The sequence below is a fragment of the Babylonia areolata genome, chromosome 13, assembly GCF_041734735.1.
Source record: "Babylonia areolata isolate BAREFJ2019XMU chromosome 13, ASM4173473v1, whole genome shotgun sequence".
In the NCBI taxonomy this organism is placed as follows: Eukaryota; Metazoa; Mollusca; class Gastropoda; order Neogastropoda; family Buccinidae; genus Babylonia; species Babylonia areolata.
Window position 1 is genome coordinate 9,858,932 of NC_134888.1, and position 23,360 is coordinate 9,882,291.

The window sequence follows — 23,360 nt, forward strand, 5'->3', positions numbered from 1 at the left end:
GGGGGGGTGGGGGTGAGAAAACTGACTGGGGGGAGAGACCTGATGTGGAGGGGGAGAGAGAGGGTATTCTATTCAGACATCCACACATACAACCACACATCCGACCTGTCTCCCCTTCTCACCCCTACACACAGCCGAGACACACGCGTGCGCGCACAGATTCACACGCACACATTCACGCGCGCGCGCACACACACACACACGCGCGCGCGCGCGTATATATATATATATCAATGTAAATCGGTTGTACCCGTGCCAGCCTCTAACACAACGCGGCAGGCCTGTTCACTGTGAAAGAAACTGGTGCAGGAGAACGAAAACAACAAACAACAACAAGAACAGACGTGCACTGTATCTTTCCCAGTGGCAGTACTGTCCGAGAAAGAGGTTGGCCACCTTTGTCCAGTGTGCACTGCGCACTCCGGAAAGAGTGGAGAAACAACAGATGAACAGCAAGGAAGAAATAACAAAGGTAGCAGAAGAAGAAAAAACAACAACAACAGAAAGTGAATGTTAGGGGATGTGGGGAGATTGGGGATCGTTGTTAGATTTGATTTATTGTGGGATACACGGAAGAGCTTGTTGCTTTTTTTTAGTTTTGTTTTGTGAACTCGCATTTCTGTTACAAGATTGGGGGGAGGGTGGATATTGTGGAGGTGGGGGGTATGGGAAGTGAAATGGGAGGGGCGGGGCGGGGGGTTGGAAGGAGAAGGGGAGGGAAGATTATGTGGGAGAGAGGACGGGGGGGAGGGGGTTTTGGGAACAGGTGTGAGGGTGCTGTTTGGGAGAGGAGGGGTGCAAGTTGGAAAAGGCATTGAGGTTGGGGGAGTGGAGGGGGGAGGGGCGAGATGGGGAGTGGTGGGGGAGGGGCGGATTGTGGAAATGTGTTTGTGTGTGTGTGTGTGGGGGGGGGGGGGGGGGTGGCGTGGGGGGGAAGGTGGAATGGGCGGGAGTGGGGGAGGTCCAGACTCTGTCGTGTGATTGCTTCCAGACCCTTTGTCTTGGAGGTGAATCGCTGTGTATCGAGAAAGTGTTCTCTTTCTCAGATCTTTCTTTTTCTGTCTTTACTTCTTTCTTTCTTTCATTTCTAATCTCTTTGGGGGTTTTTTCTTCTTCTTCTTTCTTTACCATGTATTTTTTTTAATTCCAACGAACTGATTTTTAAAAATTCATTCTTTCATTCGTGCTTCCTTTCTTTTGCTTTCTTTCTTTCCTTCGTTCTTCACACTGACACAGACTGACAGCGGAAGGCCAGGCCAGGAAATCAATCCTAATGATTTTACTCCTTGACACAGGAAGGAAATTCTGAGGGAAAAACGACCCGCTCCAACACACCCATTGAAATTAAACGTTTTGAAGTAAGTACGGCAAATCTCTCAGTAGCTCTTGTATTTTTTAAAGAAAATATATTCTCACGCACACACACGCACGCGAGCGCAACGTCTCATTTACCGCCGAAATAAAAGAATAATCGAGATATATTAAAAAACACAAAAAACATGATTTAAACGGCGTTATTTCGTCCACTACAATCACATCTGTTTGTGTCACGAAGCAGAAAACGTGAATTTTGCCTCACTATTAAATTCAGTCAAACGACGTCACATGCGCCGCAGCAGTGGGGATCAGTCAGCTTGCTTCGGAACTGAACATACATGGTTCGATCCCGCTCGGATGCGTTTTGTGTGTGTGTTGTTGTTGTTGCTGTTGTTGTTTTATTGTTTTTATTAATTATTTTCTTCCAAGCTTATTTTATTTATATTTCATATTTAATACAAAGCACTTTTCAATTATTATTTTTTAAAATCCCTTCTCTTTTTTTCTCCCCATGATTCATTTACTGGATAAAGCGTGAAGCACAAGTGAGTCTTGAAGGCTTTGCCTCTTGTTTGTTCATGGTGTGATGCTTTAGTTTTTCAGTTCGTCGTGTTTTTGTTTGTTTGTTTTTTTTTGTGTGGTATGTATAACTTTTTTTTTTTGGTTACATTTTATTCTATTTTAATTTGGTGAAGATTTTTTTTTTAAGCAATGTGAGAGCATTTCATCCTTTTCCGTTCGTCTTTTGTTGGGTTGTGATTGTTGTTCATGAGAGAACAAATTATTGGTTTTGTTCCACTGACAAAAAAGTTAAGTTTACGTTATAGCATTTCTTGTGGTGAGGGGGCGGGGGGGGGGGGGGATTTTATTGGACGACATTTGGTAGGCTTCAGACAATTCAGACTTTGATTAATCTGAAATCAGACTGAGAGAAGAGTCGGAAAGTAGTAAATTCTGCGCTTCATATGTGATCATGGAGGTAATGCAGTGGTTTCAGCCCGAAACAGAAGTGCCCATTCTCATTGCTGACTGCCGTGTGTGGAGGTGGGGGTGGGGGGGTGGGGGCCTGGGGGGGGGGGAGATGGGGGCGGGTCCGGGATCCGATATGTAGACGGTGATTACAATCTACGGGAGGGAGGCATGTGTGTGTGTGTGTGTGTGAGTGTTTGTACGTGCGTGCGTGTGTGTGTGTGAGTGTTTGTGCGTATGTGAGTGTGTGTGTGTGTGTGTGTGTTTCTCAATGTGTTTTTGTTCTTTTTCCATCTCCTTCACTGTGTTCTTCTCTTTGCTGTTCGGTTCTTGTTCATCTTGTTCTGGTCCTTCACCCCTTCTCCCCCTCCGCTCTCTCACCCTCCCTCTCTCTTTCCCTCCCTTCACCCCCTCTCTCTCCCTTTCTCTCTCCCCCTCCGCCCTCTCCCCCCCCCCTCTCTCTCTCCCCCCCTCTCTCTTTCCCTCCCTTCACCCCCTCTCTCTCCCTTTCTCTCTCCACCTCCGCCCTCTCCCCCCCCTCTCTCTCTCTCCCCCCCTCTCTCTCTCCCCTCTCCCCCCCTCCCCCCTTTTCTCACCACGATCATCGTCGTCTTCACCATCATCGTCGACTTCATCATCGTCGTCGTCAGCAGCAGCAGCAGCAGTAACATCATCGGTTGTTCAACTCCTCCTCCTCCTCTCTGTGTGTCCCTCTTCCTGTCCTGAGATCAGCAGCAACAGTGTGCTGATAAATCTGATTATGAAGCGACATTCCCTCCCTCACTCCGTCCCATTCCCACGTCTTCCACCGTGTCTTCACACAACACAAGAAAAGATGAAATGTGTTTAAACTGGAAGGAAGTTGGTTGCGAGAGAAAGAGAGAGAGGGGGGAGACAGACAGAGAGAGAGAGAGAGAGAGAGAGGTGAGAGAGAGGGAAAGAAAGACAGAGAGAGAGGGGGGAGAGTGTGACAGGGAGAGAGAGAGGGGGCGACAGAGAGAGAGGAGGGAGAGAAAGAGAGAGGGAGGGAGAAAGAGAGACAGAGAGGGAGGGAGAGAGAGACAGAGAAAGGGAGACAGAGAGAGACACAGAAAGAGAGACAGAGAGAGAGGGAGAGAGGCACAAAGGTGACGGTAACCTCATTGATTTCGGGAAGAAGAAGTCTGCAGGAGAAAAAAAAGTTTGGAAGGAGGGGAACTGGGAGGTGGGGTTGGGGGGTTGGGGATGACGGTAGAGTTGGCGGGTGAGGTTTTTGCCTACATTGCACAATAGCTCAACAGGTTGCTCTCAGTGTGGTGTGTGTGTGTGTATGAGTGTGTGTGTGTGTGTGTGTGTGAGAGAGAGAGAGAGAGAGAGAGAGAGAGAGAGCCAGACACGTTTATATTAATGTTAGCTAGCGAAATGAATATATGGGAGCTATGACGCCTATTCCTCATCCCATGAATTATGGCTTTAATTCCTCACGAAGTGCTAGACCAACGTCAACGCAGACACAGTGCTGTCAGCTATCCCTTGTGTTAGAGAGAGTGTGAGACAGACAGACAGACAGAGAGAGGAAGAGACAGGGGGGGTGTGGTGGTGGTGGAAGCCGCGAATGGAGAAAGAGAGAGGGGTGAGGGGCGATACAGACAGACAGACAAACAGAAAGCCTGGTCACAAGTGTTATATGCAAACCGTTGAAACGCCCCTCCACACCCCCCCCCCCCCCCAAATTCAACACCCCACACTTGTCCCCCGCCCTTCCTGTCCATCCCTCCGCTCCCCACACACGCACGCCCTCACTACCCGTTAGGGACCCCACCCCCACCCCAATCCCCACCTCCACCGCTCCTAGAGGTGACAAGGAAAACAGGCAAATTCCCGAAGTGCTTCGCCTTGCCAGTCAGCGGCCAGCAGTGATACAGAGCAGGACACACATCGCAGCTACTGCTTTTCAGACTGATGCTGGAGATATGGAAGTTATTTAAAATATTATTATTTTAAATTGACTTTTCTGTAGGGGTTATTTTACTTTTTTTTTTATTGTTTTCTTGGGGGATCGGAGGGGAGGGGTGTTTGGGGGGGGGGGGGGGGGGGGCGTATGTGTGTAGCTGTATATGCGCGCGTGTGAGTGTGTGTGTATGTGCACACGCAGCTACTCACCGTCTTGTGTCTCTTGAACGGTTGTGTTCGTCATTTTCTTTCATTTCTTTTAAATTTAATCTCTTTAAAAAAATATAAAAAAAAGATAGAAAAAAAAACATCTGTATGCCACACGCGCACACACTTACACACACACGCACGCACGCACACACGTGCGGACGTAGGACTCCCCACCCCTACCACCACCCCACCCCCCGTCCACCCCACACACAAGGCACAGACAACACGGAAGACTAGAGCAAAGCCTGGGACTTTTGATTGTCGTTCATTCCTTTCACTCCTTCACACTTACTGACTGCCAGTGCGTGACTTGAAAACCTCTCCTGTGCTTTCTCCCCCACAACCCACACCCCCATCCCCCGTACACACGCCCATCCCTCCCTCCCTCTCCCTCTCTACATGTCTGCACTGGTCGCTCAAGGTGCTGGACACATCGCAGAGACAAGAGAGACAGACAGACAGAGCGAGAGAGACAGACAGACAGAGCGAGAGAGACAGACAGACAGAGCGAGAGAGACAGACAGACAGAGCGAGAGAGACAGACAGACAGAGCGAGAGAGACAGACAGACAGAGCGAGAGAGACGGAAGCAGAGACAGGAAAAAGAAGCAAGGAAACAACGACGACGACAATATCAACAAATAGCAGTGAAAAACAAAATGAAAAAGAGTGAAGATATTATGAAGTTGATAACTGCACCGCGTCGACTCTCCGACTCTGCGAAAAGGGGACAGCAAGGTAAATGAGGTTAACAACACACACACACACACACACACACACACACACACACACACACACACACACACACACACACACTCACTCACTCTCTCTCTCTCTCTCTCTCTCACACACACACACACACACACACACACACACACACACACACACTATCAAACTTAAACAAAATCAGCAATTTTATTCATAAACAAGAGAGGCAAGGCCTTCAAGACTCACTTGTGATACACTTAAAAAAAATCCAAGCTTTTTATGTATTGAGTATAATTTCAAAATGTAATGTTTAAGATGAGAAAGATCAGTTTAAAGCAAATTAACTCCCCTAGCATTAATTACAGAGTAATTTCCCTTGTTTACTATCTGCACCAAAACGTTTGCAAAATAAATAAAACTTCCATGCTTAGCAAAAGAAGTTGCTGTTTGAACAGAAAATGATAATAATGACTGCTCTTGTTGTTGGGTCAGAATATCAGATTTAAAGTGCCAAGTTTAGATAATACAAAAAATACAAATATAACAATAAATGCAGTTTGCATATAATTAGGCTCCTTTTTTTTGTGCCCATCCCAGAGGTGCAATATTGTTTTAAACAAGGTGACTGGAAAGAACTGAATTTTTCCTATTTTTATGCCTAATTTGGTGTCAACTGACAAAGTATTTGCAGAGAAAATGTCAGTGTTAAAGTTTACCACGGACACACACACACACACACACACACACACACACACACACACACACACAGACAACCGAACACCGGGTTAAAACATAGACTCACTTTGTTTACACAAGTGAGTCAAAAAAGTGAAGGAATTGGTATGGATGGAGGGAGAGATAGAGAGGAAGGTAGGGAGGGGAGATAGGTGTATAGAGAGGGAGAGAGAGAGGGAGGGGGAGAGAGAAAGGGGGGAGAACGGGAGGGTGATATGTGTATAGAGAGGGATGGAGAAAAAGATAGGGAAGGAGAGAGAGGGAGGGAGAGAGATATATAGATGTGGAGAGAGAGAGGGAAGGAGAGAGACTGGGGGAGAAATCTCTCTCTCTCTCTCTCTCTCTCTCTCTCTCTCTCTATATATATATATATATATATATATATATATATATATCGAGGGCTTGAGATGGAGATAAAGAAATAGGTAGGCAGAGAGATATATAGAAAAGGATGGTAGGAGAGAGAGAAAGAGATGGAAAGAGGTAGGGAGATATAAAGAGGGAGAAGGGGAAGAGAGGGATGGAGAGAAAGGAGATGGGGGAGGGGGACGGGGGGGATGAGGGTTGACGAAAACGATATAGGACCCATGGAGGGGGTCGGGTCCAGACAGAAAATTGCAGAAAATGACTGCTGCATAGTTAGGCACAATACACAGGTGTGTGCGTGTGTGCGCGTGCGCGCTTGCTTGCTTATGTGCGAATGTGGCTGTGTCTTTGTGCGTGGAAGTGACCGTTTTAGTGTGTCAGTGTATTTTAACGTGCGTATGTCCGATGTATATGTATGCTTGATGTGTGTGTGTGTGTGTGTGTGTGTGTGTGTGTGTGTGCACGCGCATGCGTGCGCGCACTGGTGATGGCGATTAGGTGTATGTTGATGTGATGAGGCGTATTGTGTGTGGGGAGGGGGTGGCGGGGGATGGCAGGGTATCAATATACATTTTATTACGGGCTGCCTCCTCGCCTGTCACCACCACTCATATGTCAACCAGCATGCAAGCTCGCGTGAATGTTCCCAACAATATTCTGGTCTCTTTCCCTCTGTCCGTCTCTTTGTCACTGTGTGTGTGTGTGTGTGTGTGTGTGTGTGTGTGTGTGTGCGTGTGTGAGTGATCATATCACCATCATAAAAGAATTCATGTTTTTTATATCTTTTTTTTTTTCTTTGCCAGGTTGTTATAAGATAACGTAAAGAGTTGTTTTGTTGTTATCTGCACTTGTTTTCCTCCACTATTCTTGCCCCCAAACCCCCATCATCCCCAACTCTCTGGCCCCCACACCCCCATCATCCCCGCCCTCATCATCCCCACCCCTCTGACCCCCATCATCCCCACCCCTCTGACCCCCATCATCCCCACCCCTCTGACCCCCATCATCCCCACCCCTCTGACCCCCACACCCCCATCATCCCCACCCTCATCATCCCCACCCCTCTGACCCCCACACCCCCATCATCCCCACCCCTCTGACCCCCATCATCCCCACCCTCATCATCCCCACCCCTCTGACCCCCATCATCCCCACCCTCATCATCCCCACCCCTCTGACCCCCATCATCCCCACCCTCATCATCCCCACCCCTCTGACCCCCATCATCCCCACCCCTCTGACCCCCATCATCCCCACCCCTCTGACCCCCACACCCCCATCATCCCCACCCCTCTGACCCCCATCATCCCCACCCCTCTGACCCCCACACCCCATCATCCCCACCCCCTGACCCCCACACCCTCATCATCCCCACCCCTCTGACCCCCATCATCCCCACCCTTCTGACCCCCACACCCCATCATCCCCACCCCCTGACCCCCACACCCCATCATCCCCACCCCCCTGACCCCTTTGACCCCCATCATCCCCACCCCTCTGACCCCCACACCCCATCATCCCCACCCCTCTGACCCCCACACCCCATCATCCCCACCCCCCTGACCCCCACACCCCCATCATCCCCACCCCCCATCATCCCCACCCCACCCCTCTGACCCCCACACCCCCATCATCCCCACCCCACCCCTTTGACCCCCACACCCCCATCAAACAGAATCAGATTTGATGTGCATCACTGGCGCTGTGTGCGTGGAACCCCAGAGTTGTTTATCTAGCACTGGTATTAGTTTCTCCTTTCTTTCTTTCTTTGTTGTTTGTTTCTTGTTTTGTTTTGTTGTTGTTTTTCAAACCACTTGGGCTTGCTGTTGCTATCTGTGCCCTTGTGCAAGAGGGAGACAGACAGACAGACAGACAGACAGACAGAGATGATAACGGTCTGACAGGAGAGACACCGGGAGAGAAAAAGAATGCATTGATATTTTCTTTTGTTAAAGGTGATGACAAGACCAGAAATTGAAAGTTAAGAAAACTTTAATTCATGCAGATGTTGTTCCCTTGTTGTTTTTTTATGTTTCATTTCGCCTCAGTAGTTGTTGGGTTTTTTTTTCTGTTTTTTTTCTCTCTTATCTCGGCAGCTTTGGATATACCCTTTGAAGTTGCTTTACCTGCCTTGCTGTGTTTGAAACCAAGGGGTTTTTATGCATATAAGAGTGAACTTTTACATTGCTTTTTGAGGTGACATTTCAGTGGAAGTGAGCTGAAAAACAACCAGTTCAGAAACGGGAATCTGTGGCATGTATACAGGGTCCACAAATAGTTAAGGACCAGTTGGAAACTTTTCGCACTTTTCTTCTAGGGGACATGGTGAACAGATGCTGAATTTTCGACATACAGCGGTGTGTGCAGCCAGTGTAACGAGCACCACTCGTAATCAGAGGTCTGGGGTTATTTTCTTCTTTTTAGAAAATTGTTTTTATTTTATTTTATACAATGAAAACCCACAGCTATCATTAATAGCCCGTTGAGTAACTGCCAATTTTTGGCTTGAATGAAGTGGTTCTTAACTTTTTGTGGTCTGTATATTGATTCTGATAAATGTCCCAACGTGGGGCCAAATATAGCCACGCATTCAGAGAGCACTTGCTTATATTTGGCACCCCATTATGGTATCCGGCGCATCGGTAGGGATTTTTGTTTGGTTTCTTTACACGTCGACACCTATTATGTTTTTTTACACTGGCACCCTGTGTTTCCACAGGGCACCAACAACTTCAGTTCACTACCCCGCCTTTACACATGGTGCCCCGTATCTGTGTGACACCGTACATGTAAATGACACTCTACCTTTACATAATTATGGTACGTATTTGAGCAGTACCCCAAGTTCATGATAACTTGGAGAAGAGAGACATACAGACTCACGGACAGTTTTATCTGTCGGCTAGTTGCCCGGCGGGGTAAGGCCCTTTTGTCAGTGTATCGATAATGTCTTACCCGGAGTTTACCATAGGGGTGTTATCGCATCGGCCCGGGGGCAAAAAACACAGTAGGGGGCCTGTGGGAAAAGCCATCTCGTTCCGCCACTCGGAACGCTGGTCTCTCCCCTCTTCTGTTCCGCCTGCGGACGTTTTGCCCTGGGGAGATTTTCTTTATCCTGCTGAGCGTTTAGGTCTTCGATCGTTGATGAAGGATTTTAGGTGGTGTGTGTGGGGTGACGGTGAGAACTGGTGGTGGTGGTGGTGGTGGTTGTGTGTGTGTGTGTGTGTGTGTGTGTGTGTGTGTGGTGAGAGGAGACGAAGGAATAACAAAAGATGGTGTGTTTGAATTGCAACGGTAGTGTTCTTGTTAGCGGAAAGAACTGGGAATCGGGATGGTGGGGAAGGGGAAATTTTACTTCTTTGTTTCCTTTTTTTCTTCTGAAGTGAATTTAGTTTGATTTGTTTGCTTGGTTCATTGGTGAAGGAGCAGAAGCAGACCGTCGTTGATCTGTCCAGCTCAAGTGAGGGGAGGGAGGTAGAAGGTGCACATTGATCCATCTCCAACACTAGGGGACTCGAACACGGACCCTCCCACTTGGAAGAATGCTCGCAGCTACAGGGGGCAAAGCAACCACCAAAAATAAAATGAAATAAGAACATCGTGATCATGGCTTAGCGAATTTATCGCCTCAGGGTTGTTTGTGCAAGTTCCAGCCTGGGCTGTTGGGGGGTGGGGGGGGGGGTCGGAGAGGGGGCGTGGGGGGGTCGGGGGTGGGGGGTGCAAGGCAGAGGGAGAGAGGGGGGGGGGGGGAGGAGAGGAGAGGGGGCGGGAGGAGGGTGAAATATAAAAAGTCTCCCGCAGCTGGCTTGATTTGATTACCGCGGGAGTGCGCCGCGGGAATTGGCAAATATTACTTCAGTCTGCAATGTCCTCTAATGATTGGGCAATGGCGTTTGGATGTTGGATTCTTCTCACTTTGTTCTTTCCTTTCTCTGTCTCTGTCTCTCTCTCTCTCTCTTTCTGTGTCTCTGTCTCTGTCTCTCTCTGTGTCTCTCTGTCTGTCTGTCTGTCTGTCTCTCTCTCTATTTTGTTCATCATCAGTACGGTGTTGTTCATCGTTGACGTCCACTCTCACACCCACCTCCTCATCTTCGTCGTCATCATGACCATAATAACCACCGCTGTTGTTGTTCATCATGTTATTATTGATAACGAACTCGTATTCATTTTTAGCATTAATTGAGTGTCTCGCTCAGAAAGAATTCAGCTTCATGCTTAGTAAAAACTCATCTTCTTTCTTGAAATAGACTCCGGTTAGTGCTTAGAATACTCTGAGGTTCCTACTTCTATTAAACTTGAGTTCACATACAGAAGTTAGCTTCATGCTCAAAATGAACTGTACAGGTTCATGTTCAGGATGGATCCAAATATACACCCACGCCACATCCCCTGATAGAGACAAGTTGAAGGATAGATTGGGGGGAAGGAAAGATATATTGAGACTTGGCTGATATCGGACGCATTAAATGAGCGAGGGTTGGACGAGAGTTGGGCACCTCACGCCCTGTTTCCCTTCCTCGTCCTCCACCTCATCCCACCCCACCCCACACACACTTCCCAAGCATCCCCAGTTTGAACAGTGCTGGATGGAAACCGCTGTGCTGGTTATCGTGCTGGCCTGTGGCTGGGGTGGCCATTGATGTGGTCAGGACAAGGCCTGTTATCTGCTGGGCAGCACATTGGTGTGTGTGTGTGTGTGTGTGTAGGGTGGGGGTGAAACAGACACAGCTACAGGTCTCCTGGCTGGGTGGATGTGATAACGTGGTGGAGGTGGGGGAAACATTAGGGAGGGGGGGGGGGCTTATGGGGGGCAAGGAGGGGTGGGGGGCAAAAGATGCTCGAGAGCCTGCAATCTCGTTATTGATCTGCAAGAAGTGGTGGCTTAAAAAATTCATTCATCTGTCCAGTTTCTTGGTTTTTTTGGTGTTTTTTTTTTGTTTTTCTTTTTTTGTTGTTGTTTTTCTCTTTACATTATATTTTATTTTGTTCTCTCTCTCTCTCTCTCTGGTGCGCGAGCGCGCGCGCGCGCGCGCGTATGTGTGTGTGCGTGTGTGTATGCTCGTTGTCATTTCTTTCATTTGCTCCACCTTTTCTGCTTGTCCTTTCCTCTCTTCCTGTCCATGCGTTGTTTCTATTCTGTTCCTTTTGGTGATTTCTGTCTCATACTTACTTTCTTTCAATCCTGTCTTATTACCTTTTATTGTGTCCTGGAGGGCACTGTTCCCCCATGTCTGTGTTGTATCATGGAGGGCACTGTTCCCCCAATGTCTGTATGTTGTGTCATGATGGAGGGCACTGTTCCCCCAATGTCTGTGTGTTGTATCATGGAGGGCACTGTTCCCCCTATGTCTGTGTGTTGTGTCATGATGGAGGGCACTGTTCCCCCTATGTCTGTGTGTTGTATCATGGAGGGCACTGTTCCCCCTATGTCTGTGTGTTGTGTCATGACGGAGGGCACTGTTCCCCCCATGTCTGTGTGTTGTATCATGGAGGGCACTGTTCCCCCTATGTCTGTGTGTTGTATCATGGAGGGCAATGTTCCCCCTATGTCTGTGTGTTGTGTCATGACGGAGGGCACTGTTCCCCCTATGTCTGTGTGTTGTATCATGGAGGGCACTGTCCCCCCTATGTCTGTGTGTTGTATCATGGAGGGCAATGTTCCCCCTATGTCTGTGTGTTGTATCATGGAGGGCACTGTTCCCCCATGTCTGTGTGTTGTATCATGGAGGGCACTGCTCCCCCATGTCTGTGTGTTGTATCATGGAGGGCACTGTTCCCCCTATGTCTGTGTGTTGTACTATGGAGGGCACTGTTCCCCCATGTCTGTGTGTTGTATCATGGAGGGCACTGTCCCCCCTATGTCTGTGTGTTGTATCATGGAGGGCACTGTTCCCCCATGTCTGTGTGTTGTATCATGGAGGGCACTGTCCCCCCTATGTCTGTGTGTTGTACTATGGAGGGCACTGTTCCCCCATGTCTGTGTGTTGTATCATGGAGGGTACTGTTCCCCCTGTGTCTGTGTGTTGTATCATGGAGGGCACTGCTCCCCCATGTCTGTGTGTTGTATCATGGAGGGCACTGCTCCCCCATGTCTGTGTGTTGTACTATGGAGGGCACTGTTCCCCCTATGTCTGTGTGTTGTATCATGGAGGGCACTGTCCCCCCTATGTCTGTGTGTTGTACTATGGAGGGCACTGCTCCCCCATGTCTGTGTGTTGTATCATGGAGGGCACTGTTCCCCCTATGTCTGTGTGTTGTATCATGGAGGGCACTGTTCCCCCTATGTCTCTGTGTTGTATCATGGAGGGCACTGTTCCCCCTATGTCTGTGTGTTGTATCATGGAGGGCACTGTTCCCCCTATGTCTGTGTGTTGTGTCATGGAGGGCACTGTTCCCCCATGTCTGTGTGTTGTATCATGGAGGGCACTGTTCCCCCTGTGTCTGTGTTGTTGTGTCATGGAGGGCACTGTTCCCCCAATGTCTGTGTGTGTTGGGGTAGTGGCCTTCTCTGTTCCCCTCCTCTGTCTCCCTCCTCCCCATTATTCTGGGTGATGTCCTCACGCACGTACACGCAGGCACGCACACATGCAGCGGGCACAGAGAGCTGGATAGATGATAACAATCAATTCGCGAGCTGTGGTGGGGGGTGGGGGGAGGAGGGGGAGGTGAAGTGAGCACGAACAAGTGAGAGAATTGGATATGGGAAGAACTGGAACAACTTTGTCGATTTGTTACTGATTGACAGAAGAAAGGAGAGAGAAAGTGGGGGAGGTGGCTGGGGTGGGGGTGGGGGACAGACCGACCAGACCAGACATAAGAAAAGACGTCGGCATAAATTGGGGGAGACTGGGAGGGAGAATGGGGGAGAAAGAAAGACAAGGAAAACAAAGAGAGGGAGAAAGAGGGAGAAAGAGAACAAAGAGACAGAAAGAGCGATGCTAAGTTAAACATGGTGTCATATTACAAGACAGCCAGCCTAAGACAGACAGAGAAACACACATACATAGCTTTTGGCGTGGTGCCACATTACAAGCAAGACAGAGACAGACAGAAACACACATACATAGCTTTTGGCGTGGTGCCACATTACAAGCAAGACAGAGACAGACAGAAACACACATACATAGCTTTTGGCGTGGTGCCACATTACAAGCGAGACAGAGACAACTCGCCAGACAGGCAGAGAGAAGTAGTCACATCATCTTGGCATGATGCCAACAGACCTGATTTTGACATGACATCCCATTTCAAGAGCGGGAGCCAGTCAACCAGCCAACGAAGCAGGCAGAATGAGGCGCTTAGGTTTCTTGACGTGATGCCCACATTGTAAGGAAGACAGACAGCCAGCCAGTTGGGCAACCAGCCAGCCAGCCAGCCAGCCACAGCAGTCAGAAACAGCTAGATAGGTTTTGGCAGGCCGCCACACAGTTCAAATCGGTGGCTGCTATGACATGTTCTCATCGGCAGAGCCGCTGTGTCCAAGTGGGGGCCTTGCCGATCAATATTGCTGTCCCCGGTGAAGTGTTGGGGAAGGGGTGTGGAGAAATGAAGGTAGAAGAAGATTGAGGGGGAAGGGCTGGGGCGGGGGAAGGGGGGTGAAGTGAAGGGGAAAGGGAGAGAGAAATTGAGAGGGGGGGGGTGGGGGGGTGACGCGCGCGCGCACACACACACACACACACACAGAGCCTGGGAGACGAGAGCCACGTGCTCACCTTCTCTGCGGAAGGAAGACAGACAGAAAGGAAAGAAAACGAAAGGGATGAGGAAAGTGAATGAAGGAACGCATCCCTTTCATGCTGTGGGGTGCAGTGAAAGCGACACAGCACAGATACAACAGGTGTCTGGTCTTTATCACGTCACGTGTGCCTGTGTGACTTCGCTTGTCAGCGTGTGTGTGTGTGTGTCAGTGTGTGTGAATGTGCGCGTCCGTGCGGGTACGCACGTGTGTGGGCGGTGGAGGGAAGGGTGCGTGTCCAGGCCTGTCAGTGGTCAGGCAGAGCAAAGCAGTGGCGGAGAAGCTGTTGAACGGCCTCCTCTACATCACCAACAGCATCAGCAACAAGGGCAGCAGCGGTATCCATCATTGCAACAAGAACAGCATCAGCAACAATTGATCCCATTTGTTGTACGTGAGAGGAGGCCAGGAGGGACCGGTGGAATTGCTGTTCTGGGGAGGAGGAGAGAGAGAGGTGGAGGGAAGAGGAGAGAGTGTTAGAGGGAAAAGAAGGGGGGGGAGTGATATAGGGGAGAAGGCAGGGAGGGGAGAGCGTATGAAAGGGAATGGGGTTGGGTGAGAGAGAAAAAGAGATGGGTGGGTGAGAGAGGGGAATGAGTGAGAAAGAGAGAGAGAAACAAAGTGAGAGAGAAACAGAGAGGGAGAAACAAAGAAACAGAGGGAGAGAGAGAGAGAGAGAGACGGGGGTCAGAAGGGGGTGTGGAGCAGGGGGTGTGGTGGTGGAGGAGAGGGGCTGCCGAAGCGAGGGCCCCCTCATCGATCACCTAAGACAATTAGCCTCCATGCTCCTCCTCCACCCCACCCCACCCCCTCTGTGAGCGCAGCCCGGAGTGGAGCCAGAGGACTCCCAAAAGCTCCAGACACTCCCCTGGGGGACTCCCCTTGCCCTCCGCCCTCCGGGGCTGGGAGTGAAGGGTCGGGAGGGAGTTGGGGGGGGGGGGGGGTGTGGCTGGGCGGCCAGTGGGGTGAGTTAATGGAGCGTGCAGTGGCCTGTTTGAATTTTCCCTACCCCCTTCCCCATCACACTCCCGTCCACTGGCCTCTCCCCACCCAACCCCTGCTACGCCCTTTCCTTTCTGTCCTCCATCGCTTGTTCGTTTTGTCTTACAGTTGTTGGAATTTTTTCCGCCCACACATTACTTCATGGTTTTTTTGTGTTTTTTTTTTGGGGGGGGGTGTATTTTTGGCGAGTATTTGTCTCTGTGTGTCTTTTCCCTCTACACCCTCCTGCCCTGCAAACCTCCCTCCCTTCCCCCCCTCTCTCTCCCCCTCTCCCTCCCAACCATCAATCCTATACCTTGTGATCAAAAAGCAACACCTGCACCATGCACTGTATGTTTGGTTTAAACATTTTTGATATCAAGAAACAAGATGAAATACAGCGTTCAATAAAGAAGACTTGAGCAACAACAAGCCTGAGCTTATATCGTGCTCGTTCATATGTAACAAGCAATACACAAACGCAATGGCGAAAATAAATACATTATTTGATAATTAAAAGAAGGTTGAAGTGCAAGACAAAACTAAACTAAACAAGAAAAACAACAACAACAAAAACACCAAAGAAACAAACAAACAAAAAACAAAAAAAAAAAAAACCTACTATTACCGCAGCTACCACTGACAACAACAACAATAATAATATTAATGATAATACTAATACTAACATAGTAACAACAATAATAACACACTGGAAAGTGAACATCACCTAAGGAGTAATGTAATGGGGGGAGAGAGAGAGAGAGAGATTACAGAGTAAAACCGGGGCCATTCGTCAAAATAAATGTTCAATATAACTGCAGAGAATATTTCATTGTGAATCTTTTAAGACGTGAGTCTTTTTGATTGTCCAATAAAGTCTTGTACAGTCAAGAATATGTGTTTATTCTCAAGGGAACTAATAACAGGGTCACCTCATAATAAAGTATTTAAGTTTGTACTGTTTGCAGGGAGAGTAGCAATTGTGTTCTCTTGGTTAAGATTAGTCATATTTAAGTGAAGTCTACAATGATGAATTAGTTCTTCTCTGTTACCAATGTAATAATGTGGGGTGACGGCTGTGTCACTAGAGGAAAGGTATCTAAGAGACTTAGAGAATCGCTACATTTTATTTTATCAAGGACACTGTTCCATAGTTTGGTTGTAGATGGAATAAATGAATCAGAGTATAAGTTGGTTTTACAATGTGGCACAGCTCTCTCAAGTGGTCTACGTCTGTGGTAAGGATTATTAGCTGAAACTAGAGGGGGTGTGAGGACAGACAAGTAGTTTGGACAGTTACCGTGCACCATTTTGTGATAGTGTATTAGTTTGTGTCTTTGTCTACGTTCCTTTAAAGAACATAAACCTGACTCTTAATGCAATTTTGTATGACTTGTTCGTTTTACTGCTCCTACTATGATTCTTATAGCTTCTAAATGAAGTGATTCTAACACGTTTGACTGAGCATCACTGCAATTATCCCACAGAATATCTGCGTAATGCGCAAAATGAGGTAAAATAAATGATTTATACATGGTCTCTAATGCTTTTCTGTTTAATTTATATTTGTAATATTTCAAGCAAGAAATCAACATTCTTACCTTATTGGCAATACAGTTAATATGTTCCCCCCATTTACAATCACCTTGTAAAATGACGCCAAGGTGTTTATGCGTACTGACATTTTGAAGGATGTTCTCATTGAATACCAAGGGTAAGGCTTGTTGATTAACACGGATTATATTTAGCAGGTGTGTTTTTCCTTCATTGAATTTGACTTTCCATCTATTTGCCCACTCCATAATTCTCTCCAAATCAGAGTTAATTATTTCTGCTCTAATATGTGGATCTGAAAATGCTAAATATAAACTAGTGTCATCAGCAAAGAGTTTTATAACAGATTCAATATCTGTAATTATGTCATTTATATATAATAGAAAAAGCAGAGGGCCCAGTACAGATCCCTGTGGAACACCTGCAGGTACTAACTGTAAATCTGATTTTTCACCCCTTAACACTACAGTCTCGAATCGATGTGACAGATAGTCTTGAAAGAAGTCTAGTAATTTGCCACGTATACCGATGGCGTTTAACTTTAATAAAAGACCCGCGTGCCACACCCGATCAAAAGCCTTTGAAATATCAAAATAAACTACTTGGGTCGGGATACCTTGGTCATATGCACCACATAAATCATCATAAATATTTATTAACTGGTTAACAGTTGAATCACCAGGAATAAATCCAGATTGTGCATGTGTAATGATGCTATTTATTGTAAGATAGTGATCTACGTGTCTGTGAATACATTGTTCTAGTACTTTACCTACACAGCTTAATAATGAGATGGGACGGTAATTTGAGCACAGCTCCCTTTCACCTTTTTATGTAAAGGAGTCACATGTGCGATTTTCCACAGCAATGGAAACCTGCCTTGATCCAAACATTTATCAAATAATCTGGTTAGTGGTTCAGATATAATGTGGGCAGATGCAGTGAGTAATCTGTTATGTATAAGATCTGGCCCAGCTGCTTTGTTTTTGTTTAATGTTTGTAATACCTCAGTCACTTCTGGGACTGTTAAACTTAATTCAGATATTTCAGTTTCTAACTGAGGGATGACTGGAAGAGTACTATTGCTAGATTCTGTCGTAGACTGTTTAACAAAATATCCATTAAATATGTTAGCTTTTTCTTCATTTGTGTAGTACATCTTATTGTTAAATAATAACGGCCGTATTTCGTCTGAATCGACACCCTTCTTACTCATAAACGACTTAACCAAGTGCCACCAATTTTTGTTACCAAATTGTGAAGGATCAGAAGCCTTCTTATTCAATTCTTCTAAGTATTCGATTTTCCTATTTCTAACTTTTGATGCTACAAAATTCCTAAACTGACGGAAGCTTTGCCAGTCTCCTGGTAAATTGCTTCTTTTTGCTTTCTTGTGGAGGTCTTTACGTTGTTCAATTAAGAATAGAATTTCATCGGTCATCCATAGTGTATTACCAGAGCAGATTTTAACCTGCTTGAAAGGCATTCGTGATTTTGCTATATCAAGTAAAATTTCACTAAACAGTTCTGCACTTTCATCTACAGTTTCCTTGGATAATACAATATCCCAGTTAATCCCTAATAGCAAATGTTCTAATATTTCCACATCTAACTTCTTGTAGTTATAGATAGTCCTCTTAAATGAAGTTTTTCCAGTAACTGAATTCTTTATAGAAACAAAAGGAACACTGTGGTCACTACAGATGGGGGATAAGACATCAACAGATTGAATGATTTGTGGACTTTGGGTTATTATCAAATCTAAACAAGTACTGGTAGTTTCAGTCACCCGTGTAGGCTGTTTGGTCAGTTGATGCAAGTCATATAGGTTTTATATGTCAAGGAAGTGCTGTGATGGTCTGTTCATGAAGTCAGTATTAAAATCTCCAAATATTAAGAACTTACTTAACGTACTGTTTGCTTTGTTAATACTATCACTAATTAATTGCCAATAATTTACTGGTGAATTAGGACGACGACAAAAAGACCCAATAAGTAAATTTGTCTGATCAAGTTTTGTTTCTATCCGCACAGCTTCTAAGTCAGGTACTGAGAGGTCGTGGCGTACTTTACAATATAGTTTTACGTAAATTGCAACACCACCGTGAGGGTCATTTGGCCGGTCACGTCTGAAAGGTGGGGGAAAATTAGTCAGTAGTATGTCGTTGTTACAAACGGTATCCGAAAGCCATGTTTCGGAAACAGTAATCACATCACAGTTGCGTAATTCCACGTCTAAAATGTCAATCTTATTTCTCAGACTTTGAACATTGATATGTATGGCAGGGAGCTCACCACCTACAGCTGGTCCTGGGTTAAGTTCAATGTCACCTGCTAGTGTCAAAAACATGAAAAAGAAAAAAACAACTATGTATCTTGCAATGTCACAACAACTGTTACAGTCTTTACCACTGGTTCTGTTCATACATTTGATATACGCTTCTCTCTTTATGATTAAAGTATATGTATCAACAAAAAGGTGCACAGACATAGCTAAACTTACACGATTTGCATTCCCATAACATGTCAAAATCATACACGGTAATACCATTTGTATATCAGTGAGTACAATGCAACTCGAGGCCCTAGCAGCGGAATAGAAGAAACCAACCCTGGCCCTGTAGACACTGATGTCAACAGCCATTAGGTGACAACACTCTGCACTGTATGTTTACTCACAGAAGACACCCTCCCCCTCCAAAAAAAAAGGCGCTGCATTGTACAGTGCAGCCCGAATTTCTCACACAGAAATCTGATGTGACAGAGAAATACTTTTTTTAACCCAAAGAACAGGGGTGGGGGTTAATTTCGTGTGTATTGCGGTTTTCTGTGGGATTTTTTGTTTTGTTTTGTTTTTGTTTTTTTAATCTATTTTTTGTTGTTGTTGTAAATGTGGGGAACAGGAGTCCTTTGTGTCTTGTGTTACTTTGGGAAATTGATTTCGTGTGGTTTTCTGTGTGTGTGTGTGTGTGTGCGTGTGCGTGTATGTGTGTGTGTGCGTGTATGTGTGTGTGTGCCACCCCTCCCCCCTCAATCCCCTTTCCTCCCTGTGTGTGTGGGGTGTGGCCAGTCAGTGATTGACATGCTTCAGTGATGGGCCGGACAAGGGCCCTGCACCACTCCACACTTTTTCATATCACACACATACACACACACACATCGCATATACTCAAAGAGAGAGAGAGAGAGCTGGTGACAGATCAGTGTTGACGTGCAGGGACTGCCCCAGCAGGCACATCAGCACAGACTCCCTGTCCAGTGTGTAACTCAGCTATCGATGATGATAACCATTTTGTGTTTGAGTGTAAAATAATCTTGTGAGTTTATTAGTAAAAAAACTTTTATTGTGAATTTATTCGTGAAAAATATATTGTTTATGAGAAAGAGGTGGTAGAAAGAGAAGATAATTATGGCGATGTTGTTTAGGTCGAATGGTGAAGATAAATTATCATAAATTCATTGGCGAAATATATTTCTGAAGCATGAGATTTTCGAAAGAGAAAGATAAACAGAAGTTCAGATGCCCAAGCATGACAAAAAAGGTACAGAACTACATTGTGACTGTTGTTATTCACTCTCAGGAAAAAAAAAAATTATTGTCGGATATGTCATTTGTTGATATTTTTATACATACGCATGAATATGTGAATGCGTATGAAAGAAAGTTCATTCATAATGGGTGGTCGAGCTGACAGGTGTTATCAGCTGGTTCAAGTTGGTCTAATTTTCTGTATTTGCGCTAATCGTGCATGTAATCTGAATATTGATTTACATTTTTTGTTCGTTTGTTTGTTTGATTGATCTCAGTTCTCTTGGAATTGTATTTGTATCCCCCTGTCACAAGGGCTGTACAGTCAATGACAGTAAAACATCAAAGCGTCAAGCGTGTCTGTCTGTCTGTCCGTCTGTCCCTTCCTCTCGCCCTCCCTCTCTCTCTCCTCCTGTATGTGCGGTGTGTGTGTGTGTGTGTGTGTGTGTGAAAATTTGTAAGACTTTTCAAATTTAAAGTTGTTCATGTGACCCATTTAGATCAGCATCATCATGTTGTAAATAACCGGATGAATACACAAGATTGCGGCAGTGAAAACACCCACACACACACACACCACACACACACCCACACACACACACACACACACGCACACGCACACACACACACACACACACACACACACACACACACATACAGACACGCACGCGCGCGCGCGCAAGTGCTTCCCAGAGAAATGTCACGGCAAAAAATGTCACGGCATTAAACCCCCACCCCAGAGACGTGGAGGTGTAAGTCCAGGGAAGCTGATAATCTCCGCGTTGTCTCCATCACTGGTGTCCTCACAACGTCTTCACGTGGAACTGAGTTCTCCGCTCCCCAACACAGTGAGAAAAGATCTGTGATATTGCTGCCAGAGTCTCTGCCCAAATGAAGATTTGTCTCATTGACGTAATGGAGGTTTGTGGGAAGGGAGGAAGAGAAGGAGTAGAATGGAGGGGTGGGGTTAGGGTGGGTGCAGGGTACAAGAGGAAATTGGATCAGCTGACCTCTTGCCTTATCCGAGGATGACCGTAGCCTCGGTCAGTGTATTCCTGGGGTGGTTGTGTGGGTGGTTGGGTCTGGGTGTTCCTTGGTTAGAGTCCTCGTCCAGGGTTTAGGCTGACGGTAGGTAGGGGTAGGGGGTGGGCGATGGTAGGAGGAGGAGGCAGGGGGTGGGCTGTCCAGTGGAAGAGAGGAAGTGAGAGGGAAAGAGTCTCTCACCCTTTATTTTCCTTGGGTGGGTTTGTGTTCATGTGGGTGTAGATATTAAAGAGCACGAGTTTGGATTTGGAGTTTGTGTCTGTCTCCCGCTTATTTTCACGCAGTATGTGAGTATATATTTGTTTGTGCACACACTCTTCGTGAAACGAATCGACCCAGTCGTGAATGATTCGAACCAGAAACTACGGGTCATCCATCCTTAACGGAGATACACGTTGACAAGTGGAAAGGCGGACAGTACGTGTTGGGTGAGAGGCTCAGTGCTTTGGTGCCAGCCTAAACTGGTTCCAGTCCCAGCTTTGCCAATCAAAACAGTCTGCCTTCTTCTCTTTGTCTGGGACAACACTCCCTGTGGCTGGGTAAAGTCCGGACGACTGGGTAACATGGCGTGTTTGCTCACTCTTGGTCACTGTGGACAGACAGCCACCCACTTCAGCTTCTTCTTCCTCTCCTCCTCCTTCACTTTCTGCTTCTTCGTCGTCGTCATCGAGGTTCTTTTCTTCTTCTTCTTCGTTATCTTCTTCTGCTTCCTTTCTTTCTTTCTTACACTTTTATTTCTTTATGTATTCATTTGTTTGTTTCTGGCTGCCCCGTCTTCCGCTTCCCCAAGTTCTACGTGATCCCCCACCCCGATCCGTCCACACACACACACACGCACAGAGAGATAGAGAGAGACAGACAGACAAACAGACAGACAGAGTGCCGGACAGACAGAAGCCGGCAGATCCTTCACAGAATCTGTTTTTAGCGACGCAGTGTCTGCGGTAAATGTAAACGGTTTTCTTCATCTTCAGTCAGCACACGACCCATGAAACCCCTGAAAGATATTGAACTCCTCCCACTTTTAAGTGGAATCATTTTTCGGTCGAATCTCTCTCTCTCTCTCTCTCTCTCTCTCTCTCTCTCTCTCTCTCTCTCTGTGTGTGTGTGTGTGTGTCTGTGTCTGTGTGTCTGTGTGTGTGTATGTGTGTGTGTGTGTGTGTGTGCTATTTGTAATAGATGTAGATTAGCAAGGACAGATTAGAAGAATAGGCAATGCTTAAAATCTTAATCCTTGAATAAAAACGTTTTGAGTTCTGAGTTCTCTCTGTAAATGAGTGAGTGTATGCGCACGCGCGTATGTACGTGCACCCGTGTTTGGACTGCAAACAGGCTTGTGTTGTCACGTGTGTGTGTGCATGTGTGTGTGTGTGCGCGCGCGCGCGCGTGTGTGTGTGTGTGAACGCGTACGAGAAACAAGGACTTGCTGACTGACGAACTGACTGAAGGAACAGACACGATCTCAGCCGGGACACAAGCTGCCCTCCAGGCGTACTGACTCCACCCAGTCAGTTCACGTTTGCCTTGTATCTCAGACACCGACGGGGAGAGGTGGTGGAAAGATGGACAGGCGAAGAGGTAGAGAAGTGGATAGGGGATGGGTTGGGGAAGGGAGAGTGGAGGTGGATCTGAAGAAGGAGAGAAAGCAGTACTGTTCCCAAAGATGGAGACTCCAAAGGACCCCTGAAATGGGAAACCTTTCAAAAGCCGAGCAATCGTACAGGCAGAGAAAAACTTCCGAGTTTTCTCCCCTTAAACCTGCTGCAGTATGAATGACGTTGTTTTGAAAAGGTGGACCGGCCACTGCATTGTCTTGCTTAAAATGCTTTGGCTTTTTCTGTACAACCTCCACAGGTTTTAGGGTGTGTAGAGTTTCAGTGTGTTTGAGAGTCGTCTGTAATGTGTTTTAGAGTCCTTGATGTCTTCTTCTTCTTCTTCTGCGTTCACTCGTATGCACACGAGTGGGCTTTTACGTGTATGACCGTTTTTACCCCGCGATGTAGGCAGCCATACTCCGTTTTCGGGGGTATGCATGCTGGGTATGTTCTTGTTTCCATAACCCACCGAGCGCTGACATGGATTACAGGATCTTTAACGTGCGTATTTGATCTTCTGCTTGCATATACACACGAAGGGGGTTCAGGCACTAGCAGGTCTGCACATAAGTTGACCTGGGAGATCGTAAAAATCTCCACCCTTTACCCACCAGGTGCCGTCACCGTGATTCGAACCCGGGACCCTCAGATTGACAGTCCAACGCTTTAACCACTCGGCTATTGCG

At 46.7% G+C, this 23,360-nt stretch overlaps 1 protein-coding gene across 5 annotated transcripts in view; it reads left to right on the forward strand.

The window, feature by feature from the left end:
• LOC143289046 (peripheral plasma membrane protein CASK-like) overlaps window positions 1–23,360 on the forward strand; it is a 661,124-nt gene that overhangs the window by 378,603 nt on the left and 259,161 nt on the right. The gene's annotated exons all lie outside the window — the stretch shown is intronic.